We start from the raw sequence: 24,038 nt of genomic DNA, 5'->3' as shown, positions 1-24,038 counted from the left end.
ATCAAATGCGTTATTCGGAATAACTTTTTTAAATTTTATAATTATTATAGATTTATTCTGAATTTTATAATTATTATATGAATTTATTATTATCCAGCGTAACTGTCGTATTTGTGGAGTTACAAGAGTCTATATTAAGGATTTATTCTGCAATATGTGGTTAAGAACACGATAAAGAACAAGTAAAAAATTCTACACGGTGCTTCTTTTTAAAAAGACTCCTCTATTGTCTATTGACTGTTCATGCATGTTCTGTTAATCCGCAGCTCTTTTGCCGTTTACTATTTCTTTTATACCGTAGCCTCTCGTGCAAAAAGTGAATAAGTGAAAAAAGGCCGCGCGTCGACATCCTATCGTGATAAAAGCGAACAGAGGAAGAGTTTGAATTCCTACTTTCATGCAAAATACATATAAAATTATATTCCTGAGAGTATCATACTATTCGTACCTCAGACAAGGGATCTCTATCAATCTCGTATTATAAATCAACTTTTAAAAAAAATTTGCGTCACATCGAGATAGGAGTAAAAAAACTTGTGCGATTAATGAAAATTTCATCGTTCTACGTGATGGACATTAATTATTCACGACAGATAAGTTACATAAATCCCTGATTTACCGCGAAAACCGTTTCCACCCTCTCGATACTCGTATATCTACGTAGTATCTTCCCTTCGACGGAAAAAGCGCGGAACGACACTGGGATCTTCGCGACTGTCGCGAAGGATTCGTGAAGTCTCTCGAGAACTCTCGTGACGTCACTCCACAGAATCGTCCTCGCGTAATCTAATTTCTTCTTATTTTACATTCGCACTGGCATTTCTCGCGCTTTTCCCTCCCGTCTCGAGCAAACAATAATTTATCACGTCGTAAATTCTTCATGAGGATTTCATATGGTGCGGAGAGAGGCTGGACACGGTCGTGGAAGAGTAGGAAGAAGTCGAAAGAGGAGCCGAGGCTGAACCGAGAGGGGACGTAGAAAGAAGGCTGAGAAGACTCGAAGGAGGGTAAAGGAAGGAATCGTCGAGGGGGAGTCCGTCGTCGTCGTCGCCGCTAATATTCCGAGGGCGGCCGTGGGATACGAGGCAGCTGGCGCGCATGACGGATACGCCCCTGGCATAAAGGCGACATTTAGGTCGCCGCCAGCTTTTACCGGGCCATCGTGTACACGCGGACGAGTGTCGACGATGACGACGGAACTCCGTTGCTGTTGTTGCTACTGACGACGCATCGCTCCGGTGCATTGTTCGCCCGCTCATCGACTGAGAGTCTACCGCGACCAGTACTCCATACCGCCGATCCCCCTCCGCGTTCCTGCCCCCCGTTCGTTTAATAAGGACGCGCTGCATGATAATGCACTGGTTGCCGGCGTCGAAAGAGCTCGACTGTCGACAGCCGGGGCCTCATATTCTCGAAGAAACTCGACAGTGACTTTTGCGTTACCGTGATTTCACCCTTTGCAATTCTGCAGTCTATTGTAGCTCGTGTGTTTGGATCCTTTAGAATTATATGCGGCTTCTTTTACTACTGATTCTCTTGACAACGCTTGAAAAAAGATTTGTAAAAATTAAACGAAAATTTTATTGTATACATAGCATTTTTCACGATTAGAATGAATTGAAATCTGTATCGTTAAGACTTATCGAAAGATTCAAGAACAAGTTTTTTATGCGAATGTATTTTTAAACGAGGTACGCTCTATAAATTGCATCAAGCACGAGAGACTAGCGTTTGTCGATCATTATGCGAAAATAGCGGGGACGAGGTGTGACAAACTACGTAAAACCGAATGCGAATTGCGATTCCTGGGGCGTATGTCCGGTCACCTGCTCGAAGGAACGGGAAACCCGCGTGAAACATGGGTTTCCCGAGCGGTCGTTCCCCGAGGAAATTAGTGTGCCGCCGGTGAAAAACATTCCGGCAAAACGCAGTGTCGCGTCTAACGATGAGCCGCGATGCAGCAAGCCCTTCCGATTTACCGCAAATTCGCTCCCGTGTTCAAACGGAATTTGAAATAAGGAACGCACGGCTGTGTAACAGCGGGCGGTGTTTCGCTGCAATGAAATATTGCTCCCGGCAATCTAGCGAGATTACGTAAACGATACCTTTAATCTCAAAAATCAATACGCGGAATTTTCGCTCTTATAGATAAAATTCCTGGAACTCCGTCGAATTTTTACATGAAAGGGACACGCTGTAATCCGGGATTATTAAGATGGGATAAAAATTATCGCAGGGCGGGTTAGTTTTTAAAAAAAGTTCGAAAAATAGCAAATTTCTTTTAATTTATTGACATCTCTGGTCTGTATACGATCTATATATGGCAAATAAACAGACTGGACAAGCATGAATTCACGTTCGCTTTTTACCGTTTCTTTTATCGGGTTCGATTACATTAACTAGATTTAGTCCGGACAAAATTATTCATTAGTCGAGATTTAAATACAGAAGACTTAACGTGTCATCTCCAACATGTACTATTTATAACGGGAGAATCACACGAGGAGGTGAGAGGTAAACATATATGTAAAATGTATATAAAGTGTCCCATTCGTTTTAGGATTAAGCTACGGAGCGGTATTAAAAATTCACCACAATCTAGGTTTCTCCATGGCAGCCAGCCCGGCTCGCTCCATGGAGCCCGCGCGCTGTCGTCGCTCCTTGTAACACGGTCATCTTCATCTCCGTGAGCGAGCTCGGGCGACGGCTAAGTGACAATAATTTGACAGCTGCGAGCGTGTACCGAAATACGAGCGGGCTTATAACGGACGAAAGTTATCGCCGACCCGGCGCCAATTTTGATCCTGACAGGATATCGCGCCATCGCTGTATTTCCATACGTACATACGCGTATAACGTATAATGTATACGCGTAGGGTTACACATAGGACTATCGCTACATATATTACAAGATTGAAATAAATGTCCACTGATCGGTCAAATACTAATAGTTTTCAACTCGCAAGCGATTTTTAGGTATTCAATCTGGAGAATCCGAATAAATGCCGTACGATCATTCTTATTTCAAGTACAAAATGTTTTCTGTCTCTTGATTACCTTGTCTTGGAAATTAATCAATCGCCTATAGTATAAATAACGAGAGGTATAAAAGGAAAAAAAAACCGACGGGTCAAAGAATTCGTTATATCCGAAAGAAGTTCTCGGATAATCCTGTGGAACATCCCGTACGTAAACTCGACGTATAACGGGGAATAACGACTGTCCTGCTATCTATGCCAGTAGTAACTGTCCCGTCGTGCGGAACGAGCTTCCGCCGGGACATGCGAGTCCCGTGCGCCCCAGAGAGCCCCGGAGTAACGTTTCTTCGGCGGCGGCGGTAGCCGCGGCGGTGCAGGATATCGGCCATTTCTATCTCTGAATTGCGGCCGGCATTAAAGTCAGGTTTATTCCGGGGGAAATTCTGTCGCGATGGAAAAATATGGTCGACCGGCTGACCATCGTCGAGACGCGGTTAGCGCTTCGGCTTTTTAATGTTTCCGAACGAAACGACCCGGTCGTTTTTCCAGCCGCCGCGCGAACGTTAACAATATTTGTGTAAACTTTTGCGCGGCCGAAGCAATTTGTTTGCGCTCGCGCGCGCAACGTGCGCTCTTTCGAGGTAACGGTGCGCGACGACGAATTTTCAAACGCGCGCGAAAACCATCCGTCCGCGCCCCGTAATTATTCTCTCGGTCTGCTTTACGCGTGACGCGCCAACGAACGGTGTGTTACAACAACCGCGGTATAAAGAGTGTAGCCTCGTTAGTTTATTCAAACGTTCGGTCTGTACCCCGACGATGAATATTCGGTGACGGCGGTGATTGCGAAATGATCATTCGGCTTTTATTGTCGGACACGCTGAAATGCAGAGAACTACCTGCAGCAGGAATATTGTCGTTTCTAAAATCTCTGCTTCTCTTTTATTTAGAAGTCCTGCTTTATATATCCTTAAGCTTGGGGAAGCTAAGTTAAAATTGTATTATTGCGAGGATATAAAGAACATAAAAATTGACACATAATTTTTATAATTCATTAATTCTTTCTCTCTTTCTTTCTACGTAATTTTCTTATAAGCGTGAACGAAAATTAAAAATATCTTTAAGGCAATGTTGAAGTTGTGATTGTATAAATAGAAAGATATTTAAGACATTTATTTTTTATATAACGTTTGACAACTATTGTATGTAGCACGCTTAGAAATGCGCGATTCACAGTTAGGTACCATTATTTCATTTTATAAATAATTTATGTCGCGGCGAATCAGATAATATAAAATATAAGAGTTATATTTGCTCTTTCGTATTGATCGTATTTTTTCACACTGTGGACGTTTAATAAACATTCAGGAAACATCCCGAATCAAATAGAGCGTAAGAGAGATAGGAGGAAGGGTAGGTGGAGATTTTAATTCGCTCTAAATTAGTTCTACAATTTATTTGGAGCACGTATTTGCTCCGCGCACCGTGCCCTCCAGTGGCCGCGTCATCTGCTACCAACTGCTTGTCATTACAGGTGTAACGGCACGGTGTGGACCTTAGTAATAGCGTTTTCGTCTCGGACGTGCGGATCTCGCTAAAGAGTGTTTCTTAAAACGTACGTTAACGATGTTGTATGAAGAGCGCTAATGAAATCCATAATTAAAAAAGTTTAGAGGACATCCCCCGACCGTTGAAAGGAACACTCGGAGATAAGAGGAGGATACGATAGATGATAAAAGATCCGGGAATTTAGACATGGAAAATGAAGAACGGCGAGGAATTCGCTGCCGGTGTAGTAACGATTCGTTAAATATGATATCGCGCACGTGGGACTGACTGATAACGGTGCGTGGGGAAATATCGGGTCGTGCGCAACTACCGCGTCGTGAAAAAATAATGAATGCATCCTGATTCCCATTTCTGTGTTCTCGGTTCTTCCTTTCTGCGTCCATTTCGCGTAGGAAAAATGCAAACAATCGCTGCAATAAACTGCGTTCAAACAGGTGCGCACAAAATTTTATGCTATGCATAAAATGTTTTTAGTGTCGCTGTAAAAGATTTTGGAGTCTCTTGTGAAGCGGATTTGAAAACTTTATTTAAGTAATAATTTGTTTTATATATCACCGTAGAATAAACGTGTACGGCATTTAATATATCAATCGCGATCAAATTTTCGATATAATATTTTCTTGAAAGTAAAACAGATACAAAAAAAAAACAGATGAATGTGAGCTAATAATGCTATACCTACGTCTCTATTTCTTTCGTTGACGAAAAATCAACATCAAATTATCCAAAGTATCTCGTCGAGCGATAGCAATGGGATACCTTGTTCATCGTGTGGACAAGGGGAGAAATCCCTTTGGGCATCTTCTTCCGTTACACTCCTGAGGAACCCCAAAAGCTGATTAATTTCAGATCCCGGCAAAATCAGTATCCACCATCGACGGGTGAATATATAGTCTTGCGAGGGGGTAACAAATAATGTGGGAGGGAGGTAGGAAGAAATATTGCTGGGTGCGTGGCGTTTTTAGCGGTCGTTGCATATCGAGAAACGTCGACAAAGTAGAAAAAGTATCGCGGATAATAGCGCGACCACAGTGTGTATGAGCGCGCGATAAGTTATTGCTGAATCAGTCGTCGCAGTAGCATGGCCGGCGAGATCAATCCTGGTCGCTAGATAGGGCCGAAAATATCGACGCGGCATCTATCGATGACGAGTTACGCGGTGCGGCGTAAAACAGAAAAAAATATATATATATATCCACGATAGAGAGAGAATGCACACCGAAATGGGAACGCGGATGTATCAGGCGGGTGTTTTGATGGGAGCGGAAAAGCGTCGGCGAAAGGAATCGTTCGCGGTTCGCGAAACTGAGAGATCATTTCCCGGGGCGTGACTTTTGCGGAGAGATTATTTTTGGTGTTCTACCTATATCTATTTTATGCATACACGCTGATCGATATGACCCCGGGTTTTTTTTTTAAATCATTTTTTCCCCTTTTTTCTCTTTTCAATCTATATGTGCATCACTGGAAAAAATTGGAAAAATACTGCTAACTTATATACGAAAGAGAAATTGAAAAGTGATATAGCTTCTGTTTTCAAAGTGACGGTCGTTTAAATTTTCATTACATTACATATTTATCAACCTAATTGTTAAAATCTTCTTAAAATCTTAAATAGAAATTGGAATCAGAATAAAAATGGGTATGCTTTAAATCAAGTAAATAGAATAAAAAAAAGTCTTTTTAAAATGTTTAGAATATTTTTAATATTATTATTTGATTGTTAACGTTTGCCGCGAAGAAAGATTTTACGTAAAAATCATGACCAGTAGACGATAAAAAATTTTGTTCATTCTGATGTGAAGTCGATAATCCAAAACTCGCCGCGTAAAAATGCAGAAACAAGGTCATATTGATTTATTCCTCTTCGAATAAAGTAATAAACGAGAATTTTATCTTCGGCGTACTTTAACAGATTGCAAATACGAAAGTAAGAGACTATAATCATAATTTTGCCAGAGAAATTGAATTTAGCACCTTTTCTTGTAACAAGTTCGAATTTCGCGAGAGAATATTTAGCACAATACGCCCGCGTGCGAATGCGAAATATAACTTGTGATAAACGATCATTTTTAATATGGCAGAAATTCAACAGGGGCATGCGTGTCGTAAATGTTGCGCGTGTACATCGTTTAAAATGTTGTACCTAACACTGCGGTGTGCGGCTACCAAAAAAGTGAAGCCGTGTCCCAATATTTGAATTCACGTATGGACAAACGATATTTTTCATATCGCACGTACGACGCACGAAAACAAACGTTTTACGATTTCAACGAAAAATTTGCGATATCACGTAGCAGCGAAGAATAAAACAGTTACTGAAATTGCATAATATCGATAGATTATATGCGGTGGCACATATCCCGTGGCAAATATACGCAAGAATTCTTTTTTAATATCCGATACATTTTTAAAATTATTTCGCAACTGAGTAACGCGCGTTCATGAATACACTTATAGTGAATTTTTAATTGTCACCGGAAAGGCAATTGCGAATAATTTGAAAGCGGAGTAAACGTAAAAGCATGAAACTGAATAATAATCGTTGCATATTTACGCGCGCAAGAACGATATTTTATATAATCTCGTTTAGCATCAAATACACCACGTTATTGATAAAAATTGCTATCTTCCTAAACCGTTTTTAATGCTTACTATTAAAGAGCGAAAATTTTTAATAGCAACATAGCGAGATAATAATTTTATAAAAGTAACAATCATATGATTCGTGTAATACATAATTGACGATACTCGGCAAAAAAGAATAAAATTTTTCAATACTGCGCACACGGTCTTATACCGTGACTTTCGTATATTTTATACGAAATATTTTAGAAACAAATATTCGCAGTTTCAGTTGTCGAAAATGTGATTCATCAATTATTTTTTGTCTATTCCTGACGTTGAGCTTTCGTCATTGATTTATACATATTTGTTTATACAAATAGAGTTAGAATATATACAGAGTTAGAATAATGCATTCATCTTAAAACTCAACACGTTGACAGCCAAATAAATTGAATTCGAACGTGCGGACTGATCGAATGGAAAAATCACGAAATTGTCTAACGCGTTCGCATAAATATATTCGTCGGAACGTCATCCGCATCGCGCGCCGCTCCGAAGCGGAATTAAAAATCGCGTGTGTGTTTAAAAAACAAGTCACTTGAATAATCGGGGGTTAACCTCCCGCGATGGAACTCTATATATACCGCTTTTTTCTTCTTCAAGCACGGCGACGTGCGCACGGTCACGTTTAATCAACGGTCCGATTTCTGGACGAATTAATTCCACAGTTTAATACACCTGTCACACGTTCCCTCGCACGCACGCACATCCACATATATCTGCGAGTAACGTCATTATATCGGCAGATTAGCCGGAGCGGCTTGAATTTTGTTTCGCGCCTCATTCGTTACCGTCACCGGCATAATTCGTGGGACCCGGCTTGCTTGCTAATCGTAACAATTTTCCGGTTCCCAAACGTGCCGTAAAAATGTCGTGCCTGGCAGCGGGGGCGTTTTTTTCGAAAATTTCGCGCGGTGCGGAGTTCGTACGAACGAGTGGGAGATTTGCGTTGTCGCTTGACTGTCAACTGCACCGCGCAAATTGCCACCGACTGAGTTCGCCGTCGAGTAAGCGACGTAACTTTATTCGATCAACTTTGCCCCGGCAAGGAACTAAAGCCGGTATTTGTCCGTCACTATCGCCTCGTTGGTAAAAAGCGCTCGTCGACTTGATTCGCTTCGAAGTTTATTTCACATTTCATTTAACACTTTGTTTTTCACTCGTCTGTGCCGCGTGCGACATCATGGCAAATTGTTTCATTAAAGTTACGCACTCTGTCAAAGACCATTATGCAAATAGTTGTATGCACTATAAACTCAATAAACGTTGAGTTTATGAACATTTAACGTCTTCTCTTCCTTAGCTTTTGTTGCTATTACGTTCACGTTTCTGCGGAAGTTAATGGTAGTATCGTATAATGCGATAATATTAATGTTAGCATCTCCAGTCTTGCGTCGTCTCGATAATATGAAGTTGTGAATTCTGAAAATCTCGAGAGATTATTCGCCAATGGAAAATTATCGCTTTAATAAAAACCTGATTGCAGAAAGATTATTTATATTTATCTAAGTGCGGTATACAGGAATATGTACTTTCATAGCTTAAATTTCGTACTTTGAAGAAAGAGAGTACGGCTCTTTGTACATGTAAGATTCACAATTCTCTGAAATGACCATTATTTAAAAAAAGAAAATTTATCTCAATAAACTGTACAGAAATGTAGGGCATGAATAAGCAAGTGCTACTTTTTATTGCTGTTTTTATGCCATGCAAAAGTTTATATACGTTCTCCAGTTAAAATTTGAAGTATACGTAGCGCCTTACTTTTTTTCTTTTAATGAACAACGGGTGAGAGTTCTCGCGCGAAGCTACAGAATGTCGCCTTAATTATTTACCTTGTACCACGGCGCGCTTTTTATTACGAGTTAACATCTTACACGTCCCTAAACTTCCTGAAAAGCCCTCGCGCTCTTGTTACCGCTGAATCTCAACGACGACTTACGCAACAGGCACACACACACACACACACACACGACACAAACTACACTTAAGTAATACACCACGTAACTAAATTAAATCTAACGACCCGTTTTTTCCCTTCTTACTCGCGAATTGTAAATAATTATATGACATGCGCATATGATTTCGTACAAAATCATTAACTTCGTATATGTCATTTAATGCAAACGATGTATTTTTAAGGACGATAAAGAAATAATTGTCTTAATTATCTTTACTGCTATTTTGCTTCGCAAAATAAGCGTCTAGGGATAAATTATTTCCGTAAAATAATATTATGCATTCGAAACGATAACGCCCACTCGTGATGCTAAAATCCGGCAGATCTGCTCGGTGCGGAAACTAGTCCGACGTAACTATCGCGGTGACTACTTCTTATTTACTCGATGGCTACTAAACACACCGTGTGCCGTTACTCAAAAGGCCGAGAGACATAATTGGGTAATTTCCAGTACTGGGGAGAGCTATCGCTTGAGAGCCACGGAATTGGATTAGCAGATTAGTGAACTGCGACCTGATATACGGCCCGGGCCGCTTCTCGTTTTGCTTTTACGTTCTAATTCCATCCCGTGACCCCGTTCGAAATTGTAATTGTAATAATTTCTCGCCGCCGCCGTTTGTACATGTGTTACTCCCGGAACACTCTCGAGAACACGTTCGAACTGTCCGGTCTGTATGCGCACACTTATGCACGCGCACGTACGGAGCAATCCGATGATTTGCCTATACGTACCAGCTGCCTCAAGGATATACGGAGATTGCGAACGTTACGACGCACCCCGTGGGGAAAAATTTAAATATCGTAGATATCGCAGAGTTACGTAAATAGTGCGAAACTCCTCGTGGATGAGCGGCGAGAATGGGATTAATATGGTGGTAATAACGGACTCGCGCGCATTTATTTGACGTACATTAGCGATCTTACGCGCGGTTTTAGTGCGGTGTACGATAATTAATTGCATTTTCGAGCTTGTTGATTAAATACATGTTGATAAATAGGCGCGCGCGTACACCACCCTCAGAACGCGATCTTAACGGAGTTATTAAATATTAAGATTTAACTTAAGTTGTTCCTGTTCCAGAGTATCCGAGCGTAAAGTTTCAAGCTTGTCGTCGGGCGCGTCCCGCACAATCGAGAATTTGACGTTCGTTTGAAACTTGCATTTTGTTTTTCTCTTTCTAAACTGACAGAGTCGCATTGTGCGCCCCGAGGTAATAATTTATGTAAGTACGAGTTTAATAGAGATTCCGGTTCGAGAGATTGCGACATCAGCTGTAGTTAATTAATATGATAAGGCATGACCTGGCGTAAGAAACATTATCAACTATGCTCGGTTTAACTCTCAAGCAACTCTGAGCCTTTGAGCTTTAGTATCTTCTTCGTTTCTTAGTGCTGTCTAAGCTATTAAAACCATTACTCTCTAACCGTCATGTATTTTAGTGCTAATTATACGAGACATTTTACTTCATCGCACATGTTCAAAGGGTTCAAAAAACGGAAAAAGCTTTCGCGGGGAAGAAAATACATGTCACGTATATACCATTACGAAAGAAAAAGTATTTTTATTCATGAGAGTAATGTGTCCATTTTATGGATAAACGATCGCGGTGGCAAAGAATGTCTGGTAGTTAATTATTAACCCGTCTGTTCGAGTTTGAACGATGCTTTTAAGCTATTTAAATAAGCCGAGACAGGCAGATCTCGCCGTATGATAGATTCGCATTGATGCATCATGGCTTTTCATCGTGACCGATAGGAAACATCAGCGCCGCAGCGCTGACTCTTTATTTGGTTACGTAAGGCAAAACACTACGAGGGGGTACATATGTTCTCGCATAATCTACGGGGTAATCGATCATGGAAATCCCGTAAAAACTCTCAGGACGTGTCTACCCCATCGGTCTTGAAGTGTCAAACGAGAATTAATAGCGCCGCGCTAGTAATATACAATGTATACTAACCCGCTGGTATACACGATGAATAAAGATGAGCGAGCAAATCGCTTTATCGGACACGTAGAAACAAAGGAAAAAGAGGAGAATGGGGAGAAGAAAATGTGTGGCGAGAGACGCAGAGAAAAGGACGGAATGAGGATCGAAAAAAAGGGGAAATAAGAAAATACTGAAATCTCGATAGACGAAAAAGAAATTAATAATCGAACGCTGTAACTGGAGAGCTTTTTGAAATCCTAATACTGCTCAGAGCTCCTGTAACGATGAATGCACGTCTCAGCGATGAACAGGAAATAAACGCTTTGGCGGGGTAAGATCGGATAAAAAGATTAATGAGAGAAAACCGTTTCCGGGATTGCGATTTTATTAAGGAGGACTCAAAGCGGATTTTCCGATGCCGGTTTGATTTACCCACTTCCGTGAATATCGATGAGAAAGTATACGCGCGAGTATCTGTTAACCGTGTACTCGAGTTTGTATTATTTCACTGAAAGGGCCGCATTTCGAGCTGTTAATGATTTACGTTTCGTACGGAGAAATTGCAAGAACTTTACGGTCTGCGTGCGATGTAAGACGTTAAGGATTCCCGATACCTACGTCGGCCATTTCGAATTGCAGAAGCAAAAGGGATAGTAAACAAGAAATTTGCTTGTAACTTTGCATTCCGATATACGTCCAGAACTTTCCATTTAACTTCTGAAAATACGTATAAATATATAATTGAATCAGAATATCAAAGTTACAATGGGGGATAGGATGCAATCGAATCACTTTGAAAAGAAGCAGATTACTTCAAAACCAGCTTTCTACAGAAATACAAAAACATTCGAGTAATATTACTATTAAAAAAGTAATACTACTGAAACCATATTCTATTATCCATAACTCACTCTATTATCGTTTCTATAAAATTTGTTGAAATACGTGTCTGCATGAAAAGAAATATAATGTAAAACACAACTCTTGATCTTGATACTCTGCGATCAAAATATATTTTTTTAAATAAATAATTCATTTCTGTGTTGATGCTATTTTTTTTGCTCCTACAAGAAACAGGAGAGAACTACTTTTATATATGCGGAAAGTAGAAGAGAGTGGGTAGTAACTCTGAATAATTCAACCAACTACGTTAAGCGAGGAAAAATCAGGTATCCCGGATGCACAGGTATTTTCGCCCCCTTCTTTTAAAATCACGGACCTATTAAGCGTATATACGGTCCATCTTTAGAAACGCGGTGAGAAGGAACACCTATATACGTACGCACCGCGAGAGAGCGTAGCAAAAGGAATACGCGTCGCCAAAGCGGTCCTTCTAACGGAAGATCCCTAAGTCTTTTAAATCCGGGCGCGTCCCGGTACGCTCGAGATACAATATATCTTTGCGCCGATGCCCGGTGGTTCATTATACAAGGCCGTCTCGCCGAAGTTAAAAAACTAAAACTTCGGCGCGAGTTGGAGTTTTCACTCCGTAAAGATTTACGCCTCTCGTCTGTAATTTAATACGGGATACTTTCTCGGGTTCCTTTCGAGGAGTCCCGCCTCTCCTCGGCGTCTCTCCCGGTTTCCCCGGGAAACGTGAGTGGACTTTGTATCTCGGTTTACCGAGCGTATCGGGAGCCGTACCGGCAGGGAAGTGGCGCGCAGAAAGAAAAAAGAGAGAAAAAATGAAGAAAAAGAGAGAGACGGAGGGGAAAAAAAAAGAACAAGGAGGTGAAACGCGCGAGAAGAAAGAAACGGACGAAGAGGACGAGGGGAAAATATGGATATTTCAGTATCGTTATTCATCGTGCTCGGATATCTAATTACAATGACGGGTGGGGAAAGGACACCCCCGGCCCTATCTGTGCTCGCTTGTGCGAAAAATTCGCAGGACGAGGACGTGGATCGTCGACACGGTGGCGCGGCGGCTTCCCGAGTATTCTTCGCGGGGGATCGAGCGACGTAATGATTTATCACCGGCTCCCCGTACGTGCGGCCCGGCGGAATTATTCTTTTTCCGAAACGTGGACCGACGATACTTTTACATCCTCATCGATCTCCAACTGTCGAACTGGCATTAGTTGTCGCTAAAGTAGCTGCCGGTGTCTTTCGAGGAGGCGGTGCGGGGATTGCGCGCGGCGAGAGCAGATCTGAATCTAATTCAAACAGAGCGTCTTGGAGATAAGTTAGACTGCTCGTGAGCTACGAGCGCTGTTTATGTACTGGCGATGTAGATAATGTAAAAAAGCGCAACTATATTTTCTGATATCAAATTCGACGAATATAAATTGATGATTGGCTCGAACGTATCAGGCCCTGCTGGAAGAGCGCTATATTTAAAGCAAGTCTGCGAAAGTGTGACACGATTTTAAAAAATGTTTTAAAATTTCTCGACATTTTTCAACGTTTTGCATCTTTTATCTCTCTTTGTAATTTAACTTGCACGCTTATTTAATTGCACAACAACTTCTTAATTAGGCAACTTTTATTTCTTCATTTTATTCAAAAGTACTTTTAGTTTTTACAGTCAAAGTATTTTCAGTTCCACTGCAGTGAATGTATAATTGTTAGAATTGTTTGTATATTATTTCTCACAATTTTAATACTTAATAATCATTATAAATATCATTAATTACGAGACCCTGAAGAAAGAATGGAATCAGGTTATTCCTTCTTTTTTTTCATCGAGTCGCGAAAGTCACAGCCAAGCGCATTATCGCTAACGTATATTTAAAATCTGCTCGACTGACTGATCGTCGATAGACTGACGTCCTATCTGCCGGCATTATGGTAATTGACGATTCAAATTCCGCACGAAATTCTACGAAGACTTCGTTATCGCGGTAAAACCGCAAGAGCGCGAGAGCATACAAAACTCATGGATTATTCCAAATAATTCAACCGTAGAAAAATTCAGTGTTCCGTGACAGTGAAATTTCTCTTCCTCTCCTCTCTCCTCCCCTCCTCTCCCCCTCTCTCTCTTTCTGTCTCTCTCTCTCTCTCTCGTGGTAAAAATCTAGAAAACTTCGACGAGCCAATTATTTATCAAAACGATGAATTATTTTTCGTCGCGTTTCCAGGCTCTGTCAATCGCCACATCATGGGGATCTGTTCGCCAATATTTTATTTATATTTCACCCGTAACCCAATTGTCTTTCAACGTCAATCGCGATTCGGTCAATTGTTCTCAACGAATCGCTCGTGCAAATGCGAGCGTGGGCGGAACGCGCGCGCGGCGCAACGCGTCTGCAACAATGACGCGTAATAACCGCGGCGTTTTTTTAATTAGCATCGCGGCAACGCGGTTTATCTCGTGGCGCGCGAGCGCTTACCCAAAACACACGAGAGAGCGCTCTGTTAAAATTACGTCGACCTCGTTTTCACGCGGCGGGCACACCGGCGCGCCAGTAAAATTGAGATCGCGTCCTCTTCCTCTTGTGCGTTTTTCCCTATTTTTAGATAAATCTCATTTGCATAATAGCGCAGCACGGAGGACCGCGCGACGCGTTCTCGCCTACGGCGTGCGAATGGCTCAGGAACGGCCGGACGAATTGCTCTCGTTTACAATGAACGAAAAAAATTATCGTAGAAGTAGCTGCCATGCATTTGCATTTTATACAAAATTTGAATAATATGCTTACATGTGCATTTACGTTGTATTGAGTTTCGGAATTGATATTTGAAAATTTTCGGAAGAATTACAAACTGACTGATGTTTTTGATGCTCGTGTTATCTGTCAATAACCTCACAAAAGTGACCATAAAAATTGTCTCTTTTTTTTAAACAACAATAACATAGACGTATTGAAATATGTCGCAACCTCTTTCTCTCTCTTTCTTCATTTTTGCCTTAATTTTTATCTTCTTGCAAATATAAAAATAATTTAGTCGACTAAAAAACCAGAAAAATTTCCAATAAAATTATCTTATAACAAAACTAATGTATAATAACCAATTATAACACGAAGATGTACCTTGAGTTTTAACCGTGACGTTATCGCAAATATCGGATCGCGCGACGAAGATACGAAATATACGTCGTATTGCAACCCGAGTGCGCGTCCAAGTTGCGATGTGTATGTATGTACACAGCATACACAGCACAGCTCGTTCGCGCGCGAACGACGCGCAAAACCGTCTCAATCGCCTTATCTGCCCGAGATGATTCGATTCGAGTCGGCTGTCAGCCATGACAATCGTACCCATTCGAGCGGTCGATTACGCGCGCCGTAATAGACTGCCATTCGCCTACGAGAATCCGTTGTGTAGCGGACAGGTTCGACGAGACCGTTGCGGATGTAGGCGAGAAGGTTCTACACCGCGCGGTCCACGCTTCGCTTCGATCGGGATTCCGGATTTGCGGGCACGAAACACGTGTATAACGAATGTGTATCGTCCGTTTACGGATGTTGAGGCTTTGTCGCCGCTCAAGTCCTTGGGTAAGAGTGGTGGATTGAGATAAAGGAGGGATACAGGTGGTCCGGTTTTCAAAATCCTTTAATTATTTTGCGAAATCTACCGTGTGACACGCCGAAGTACGAGTACAGCGGCCGCGCGGCGTGAAGAGCGCGCTAATTATTTATGACGTGTAAATGAACGGAGGAGTATCTTTGTTACCGCCGCGCCGTAACTCTGTTATACCGTTTCCGTTAATGTCAGGGATGACAAACGAGAGTAATTGACCGCGCTGCGTTTCGCCGTCATCATTACGTCAGTTTGTATATGTTAATCCCGAGATCCCCCGTTTGCAATATGCGGTTATACGTTGAAAACGTCTATAGGAAGGCTAATCAAAGTGACGACGTAGACGTGAACGCTGATTAACGATTTTCACGGTGACGGCTATTAGCGATAGTATTGCGGGGTCTTTAATCTAAATTTATTCGCTAAATATTTTCCTTGCGCGCGATTAAAGATTGCGCGATACTAAACGAACGGCTTAACCCACGATGATTTATTATCCCAGATCGCGATACGGCGTATTTTGCTCCTTCTTCTGGCTATACGTCGGCCGCGCGCGCCCCCACGTAAAATGTAAATCCCCAAAGGAAGCTAATCAAATCGTTACGCTTTACGACTCTGCGAATCACCAATCGTAAAGAAACTGCTGCCGTCATTCTCGCTTTGACCTCTAACTGTGCGAGTAGGTACTCTTTCAATGTTTAAAAACAAATCTTGGAGATTCGATCATGCGACCCTCCCTCCCCCGTGTCCCATCCGTAAAATCAATAGAACGCGCAAATTTCTGTCAATTTTTCGCTTGTAAAGTGTAACAGACAGAAATCAAACGGTTACTGGCAAAACTTCCCCTGCAGTCTTCCCGTCTGTTTTAAAGGCTAAAGTAAGAGCAAACAATACGGCTGTTCTACGTAATCCCCGCTCCTTTCGATGCTCGTCAACTCTTTCAGAGATCGTTGCTCGTAAATTAGATTATGCGCGTTTTTTCGCGAGACTTGCACGTTCGAGACGATCGATCCGGGGGTTCATTCGCGGAACTAGTTTATCTATTTACGAAGCGATTTACTCATTTACCGCCATTTACCACCGTTCAATGAAATAACTCTTTCTCTATTGTGCCGACGTTCGTCCGAGATACGATCACAATGTGTAAAAATCAAATTACTACACTTTTTCCTGGCAGTAAACCGATAGAGCGGTCTAACTGTTACATGTTCGACGAAATACCGTATATATTCGACGAAATACCGTTAAACAAATTCCATATGTTACCTCCAGAGAATAGCCGTCGGCTTTTCGTTTAAGTGAATCGCTTAAACAGAAACAAATTAAACAAATTAAATATATAGGATTATTTTAGATATTTAAATATTTCTTGTTTGCATCCTTTATTTAAATTCACGTAATTATCTGTTGTATTTTTAGAAGATGCTTTTACTGTATGTCAACAACGACAATACCTATAATTAGCCAAGAGTAGGCTACACGGGATTAATTAACTGTGTAAACAAGTGTACGTAAATGGAATTTCGAAAAGAAATTTTTTGTCGAAATTATTTTTTTCGGAACGATAAATTTCGGTCGGCAGAGTTTTCTCGTTAGAATAGCGCGAATATTGAGTTTCCAAAATCCGCTCGGGCTCTCCTGTGGCACTATGTATAAAGGCGAAAAATGGCTGTCAAGGGTGCAGTGAGCGCGCTTAAACGTCGCGCTTGCATGGCGAACTCTTCCGCGTAAGAACTTATGGCGCTTGTATAGCTTTACTTTTTTGAGCCGAGGACGTCGTAAATGGAAGCGTATACACGAAATACTTGTAATTACTTGCAAGAATGTGTACGACGTGCGGGGGTCTCGCGTGCAATATAAGTGGTATTACCATGCTCTGTTTAGTCAGGCGTTACACGCGAAAGAGGATACAAAGCGACGTGGAAACCTGGGTTCGTCCGTTCCATCGGCGACGCAGTTAAAAACTTTATCGGCCTGTCGGTTTCACCTACGATCCGCATTAATTTGCACTGATTTCGCTTCACTCGCAGCTTTCGACAAACCGAAATTTGCATTAGCCCGGTACCAAAGCGACGAATAGTGTCGCTCAGCGCGCGTTCTCGTAATTGGCCGAATTGCCCTTTAGAAATAGCGCGATTCGCGTGTGGCTCACTGCTCCGCGACGCGAAATCGATTTGACAAATTCACTCTCCCCTTCTCCTCCCCCTCCTCCTCCCCTCTCCATCCCTCTGCAGGATTATACTCGTCGGATTGCCGTTAAACCTACTGCCCCCGCGGATTTGAAAAACAGTGTTCGGAAACGACGACGACGCGGCCACGTCGCCCCGAGCGGAGCGGAGAACGAGCGTAAACCCGTCGCCCGGAGAAATCTGTCGCGATTTACGTTATGTCGCCTCGAAACGCGTCGCTCGGTTCCAGCGGGACGTGACGTCGGGATTAATTCTCAATCTTTTCCTCGGAGGCTGCGCGGTGTACGGAAATAATCAGGGTTGAGTACTTCCACGTATGCAGCGCGTTACGTAAATGGAAATTACACGTAACGCTCTATACCGTGGAGCGCGTTAAGAATATACGAAAAATTGTGCTGATGTTCTCCGTACTTCTGTTAAATTTGCTTTATTTTTAATTTTAATTTTAATTTTAATTTTTAATTTTACTTTTTTCTATCTTTGTGTCTAGTACAATGTTTGTTTTAGAGTTTTGATGTTACGCACACACAATGGTTACAAAGATATAACTTTTGATAATATTACGTGCACAATGGTTTACGAAGGATATAACTTTAGGATGTGAAATAGAGCAGGACTTTGAGAACGAAATTTACACTTGAGTTATCAGTGCGTAGAACAAATCGTATCCATTCCGACGTATTTAATAAACGTTCTCGTGTGCGGCGTTAACTGAACGTTATTTTAAAAGCGCTGCGTGGCTACGCGAACGCAAATTTCTTTCTCTTTTTTACGAGCGGATAAATTCGACCTTTCCATTAGAAAAAACGCGAACAAACTGTGCGCCGCGCCGCGCGCCGTGCCGTTGAGATCTTTCGCGGGTCAGTAGTGGCATGGGGAAAAAAAGGGTGCTGTAACAATACGAGATAAACGTCATCGGTTTTGTACGCCTCTCGCGTCTCCCGATCCGTATTAATTTACATTACAAATGTGCCGTCGGATTCTGACGAATCAAATTCTGCATTACTTGCGTCGCGCTCCGGTGTGAGTTAATGGATATAGAGTGGGCATTCGATTCTGCAAGTTGCGCGACTATACCATTCAGCCGTGGAGTCTGCTTCTTGATTGGGCACCACTCGAAATGGGACAAATCGATCTAAGTTTCGCTTCCTACATAATGGTGTACATCAATGATATCATACCTATCTATTCCGCGCAAAAGTCATAATTTGATGACGCCCAAAATAATCAATAGTACACTGTTAAATATGAAAAGATGAAATTTAAACCACCTTGAATTAACGTTTTGTTATTTTTAACTGCTATATGTGTCGAAATTTATTATTTTAACATAAACAGTATTATTTTAACTCCATTAGTTTAGTTAAATTAATACTGTTTTAGTCGAATTAAGATATATTGAGTAGGAGCAGTGGCGACCTATGGGAATAATTAAAAGTCACTCAAATTGAGTATAATTTGACACTACGAATTTTACAGTGTATCTGTGCAAGACAAAAATAATAATTTCTGTAAACGCTAGCAATAAGAAAATAACTATTACATGTCTAACTACTACATTTCTGTTTAAACTTTCTGTTTCTTAAATCATTACATTATTTGTTAAATATCTTATAAAAATGTACATATTAATTTTTTACTCCTAACGCATTTTTATTTCTTGTATTGTGCATTACATTGCACGACAACAGTCTTGAAAAATAATGTATATTTTAACGTTATCTTTATTATTATCTTTCCTCTCACATCGATGTATCTTTTTGACGTGCGTTTTAATTGCTCATTAATAATTAATTAAAACCGATTAGCAGGTGTGTGTACATATTTGTGTTAAGTATAAGGAGAAACTTAATCATGTAAATCTGAAGGTTTTTCGAATGAAACTATTTCGAACACGTTAACGCAACTTCATTAATAAGACACATCCGACGTGTAAGCTAACTATTGCCTGATGGCGCTACGCGTAAGATCGACGAACGTTAAACTGCCTGCCCTGTACACCTAACTAGTTACTTCCAGGTCGAAGTTAACTATCAGACTAGCATAAGATCAGGAACTTGTAGCAGCAACGCCGGTAACGTTGCTTCCGCTCGTCAGATTATTCGATTGTGCGCATATCGAGAGCGACGAGCCGTTCTCCATTAGGGCGAATTCACGCGCGAGAAGTCGCTAGTTTTAGCACAGCTTGATTTATTATAAGTTCTATAACGTAATACAGCGACAACAATGTCTGTAATACGTCAAATTAAGTCGTAAATGGATCTTCCAAATTTATCCCTAAAACAAACGGGCGAAATTTAATCTAACGCATTTACGTTCTGAACGCTTATGAATCCGTACTCCTAAATTGTTGTACGCGCGAACTGCACTTCATAAATGAGACTGCGCTAGTTTCCAAACTTTCGTAATATATACGTCAGTGAAAACAGATTTTGATGTAACAGGCCAGTGTAATTCTAAGAAGAAAGAAAGAAGGAAATGGAATTTATTAACATTTCGTGCATGTCATTGGCAGACGGCTCATTTTAAAAATTTGTTATTGCTCATTTTATGATTTTTAAAATTACGATAATAGCTTCTATACAAAATTTGAATTACTTTTTTGTCAGCGTTTACTAACAAAATTTTGTTGGCAACATTAATATGAAAATTTGAAAATTAATTTAATTAGTTTAAAATTAGTTTAAAATTAGAATTGTCTCACTTATAAAGATAATTACAATTTGTACAATAACTTTCAATTTGTACAGTAATTTTCAAACGCGGAATTTATCAATGCGTAAAGTTAATGCTTATTAAAAATTACTCAACAGTATGTACGCGTTTAAAATTAGCAAATTAAAAGGACTAAGTGATTGTTATGGTACATGATCATTTAATTAACTGCTATAATTTTACATTTTACATAAATGATAATCACCTCTTCATGCATTTTAAATTACGTTGAAAGTATTTCAATCTCGCGCATATAGAGACCCCAAATACGCGTTAGATCTGGACGGCCGCAGCCCGAAGCATTTCGGAAGCAGACGATCGATCTCGCGTCACTGTTACCAGAATCGCTCGTTTCCTTGTACATCCTGTTCCCGAAAGACACATCTCGCGAATATACCTCGTTCTTATGCGCGGTGCACGATACGAGATAAATTCTTTCTGATCTGAGAGATGTTGATCCCGAGAAAAAGGAAAACAATCGAAACGAATTGTCGGGTTACGTTGCGCGCGTACACAAAGTTATGCGCCAGACGATGTTATAGAAAAATTATTCATAAACGCTTGCAATTCTGTTCAAGATCGAAAACAGAACATGCACGTGAATTTTTATTGCATCGTCAAAAAAAGAACATAAAAACTTTCTTCCTAGCTTTTTTTTTTAGATATAATTTTAGAGAATTTATAAGTGGCGATGCGCCGAAATTGGAAGACTCTCGATGAGAAGCGACGACAGGTCTCGGCGGAGATATCTAAAGCCGCTTAGAGGATTTTAAAGTTTAGCTCTTTAGAACGGCGATGATCGACGATGCGCGTGATCGTCCGGTTGAGGTGAATTCGATCGATCGGAAACGTGCGCGCCGATCCTCGTTTGCCGGACCGACCGAAAAGCGTATTAGACGGCACTTTCCAGGAGTGCTTACTAACGACCGCACATATTTGTCGGATTTCGCTGTTTGATGAATGGAAACTGTGCTCTCTATCTAAACCGGAGTTAAATGCGCACGTTGGGCTCGCGTTCCCCTAGCAACCCCGAGCCGCGCACGTTGCGTTTATTATCGCGATCGAGAGCGGAGTTCGCGAAGACGGTCCCGAGTGAATTACGTTTCGAACTAATCGTGGACGTGCATAGAGATAACAACGATTATTTTTAATCCGACTGATATTGGAGAAAGCCGGCTGTCCCGGCTTGACAAAGGGAACCGAGAAAGACTGAATTGACTACCGTATTAGTAATTAATAGCGACGCTATTTGATGTCTGTTCTATTTTATGTCTGTCGGTTTATGGTAATAGACTCGAATTAATAGATGTAATAGATGATGCCCATAATAGAATACAGTATTAATTTCACGATAATGAATTGCGGATGTAATATTATGCACGAATGGATCTAATTGGATTATGTATTTAGGAAAAATAAACACGCATACATAATGGACGTTAAGCGGCGCGTTTTGCCCGCAGCTAAAATTGACTATGATGAGTATATAACTTAAGTTAATAATACCTTGTGTGTGTATGAATGGCATTCTCTTTCTCGAAATACGCTTACCTCAAGATGTAATTCGGCATTATGCTGTGAATTTCTTGCCTTTATTCAATGAAAGATTTCTCATGTTCAATTAAGTTTCAGAGAATTGATTAAATGTTCACGAAAGATTTCTCATGTTCAATTAAGTTTCAGAGAATTGACTAATAGTTAATAAAAATATTTTCGCGAATCAGGAACACAAATGTGCGCGAAATAATGATTTGTAACGTAGCGGAAAATTTTTCGTCTAATATATCTTTTTAATAAAACAAAATATTTTGTTTAAAAACGGAGATTCGTATGGCTAATAGATAAGAAAACGTGCGTACTAGAACCTTCAAGTGAATTCGTAACGTTTCTCCTATGGCTTAGCAGAAACTGACAGAGAATTGACAGGCTACGTTAAAAGAGATACATCCGAGAACAAATTCCGAATTTATACCGATCAATGTTGGTTCCCTGCCAACGCCATCCGGTCCTGATCATGACTACAAGAGAGATATAAAATGATAAAGATGTATTGTGCGCTCGTCGCTGTACTTTACCACAGAAATGTTTTTGTTCACTCAAGAAAAATACACATAAGTTGTACGATCAAACTTTTCGTTTCCTACTTGATTTTTTACTTTAGATTTTTAAAAAACATTTACCCCAGGTAATCAATATGACGATTTTGGGTATTTCGAACAAATTAGAAACAAATGTTTTATAAAAGTAGATAAGTTTATAAATTACAATATACAAGTTTTATAATTTGCATAATATATGATCGTTGAAAGAATCGTCGCGTGTACGAAGCACAAACAGTAAGATGAAGAGTTTTCTCTTGCACAAAAGTGACGGATTATGTTCTCTGATAAAAAATACACTTTAGCATTTACTGTCTTACGAACCATGGAAAGTCGGGCTCCTGCCATTAACAATGTTTTATTTGGTACGTCTACACTAACTCCGGACTCTAACGACTCTTATATATAAAACGAAACGAATTTAAGTACATCTTTCAAAAATAAACGACGGTAATGCGGCCACTACGTAGAAATTTTCAACGTCGCAAGAGCCCTCTTGACTCCACAGACACTTGTAAAAAACTCGTTCGTTATTTTCGATAAAAGTACAATTTTTGAAAATGTTGAGCGAAAAGTTTAGCAAAAAGTTCAATATGCGAGCACTCTACGAAATAATAATAAAATCCGTACATTTAATTTTCTGCATCAGTACTGTGAATTAAATATGGACAAATGCGCTTTTTACTTACGCTACGTTAAGAAATATTTAAAAACTTCTCTATCAGATATTTGTGTAATTCTCTGTGTTTTTTTTCACACGTTATCCTATTTCATTCGCCCGAGATAGGATAACGTTAAATCGCACTGATTAATACAGAATACCGCTGATGCATTATAAACCGTAACGCACGTTGCCGAAAGTTCGAAGAAGATTCGCTTTCAAACAACGGGCTTCTCCGACGCGACGTCGAGGCCGAAACCTTACGTGGGCGATGCCTGACAAATCTCCCCGGATTCCTTCAATCGTTCGCGACGGGGCGCACGTTTCCCCTGCGGCGAGAGAGGATCCGGAGAAGGAAACCGTCTCGTAACCCGAGTCGAGCCTGCACCCCGCCTCAGGCCGCGCCGAGCTCTCGAGCTCTCGAGGAAAGCTCAGGGCGATTACATCGAATTCTTTTCCCCGGAGCAGACCGCCCTATCGCTCGCCTTATCTCGTCGCACACCCTGCCCTCCCTGCACCGCCCCTCCTCCTTGTTCCAAGCCTTTTGCTTCCCTCGTTCCCCCCCTTCCGTCGACGAGGAGACACGCAGCCCAGTTTGAGTGTTTACTCGCGTGCTCGAGTTCTGTCAGTCTCACACGTCGCGTCCGCCAAACAAATCGATCCCTCCTCACCCAGTTCGCGTGCACGGGACTTTCGGACCATGCACGACGGACGGGACACGACGCGTTAGGGCACGTTAGAGCGTCGCGACGCATCGGTTTGACCGATTTTCTCGTCGGCTCGTGAAAATCGCGTCGAACGATGAATGGTGTGCAGTCGCAGCGCGAATTGCAGCATACAGACA

The 24,038-nt window shown here is 41.1% G+C and overlaps 1 protein-coding gene across 1 annotated transcript in view; it reads right to left on the bottom strand.

Annotated features, from left to right (window-relative positions):
- Window positions 1-24,038, bottom strand: part of LOC112451695 — a 58,557-nt gene that overhangs the window by 33,010 nt on the left and 1,509 nt on the right. The gene's annotated exons all lie outside the window — the stretch shown is intronic.

The sequence above is a fragment of the Temnothorax curvispinosus genome, unplaced genomic scaffold (genome assembly GCF_003070985.1).
Source record: "Temnothorax curvispinosus isolate PA1 unplaced genomic scaffold, ASM307098v1 QBEX01002451.1, whole genome shotgun sequence".
In the NCBI taxonomy this organism is placed as follows: Eukaryota; Metazoa; Arthropoda; class Insecta; order Hymenoptera; family Formicidae; genus Temnothorax; species Temnothorax curvispinosus.
Note: the sequence above shows the minus strand (reverse complement) of the source record. Positions and strands in the feature narration are given on the sequence as shown.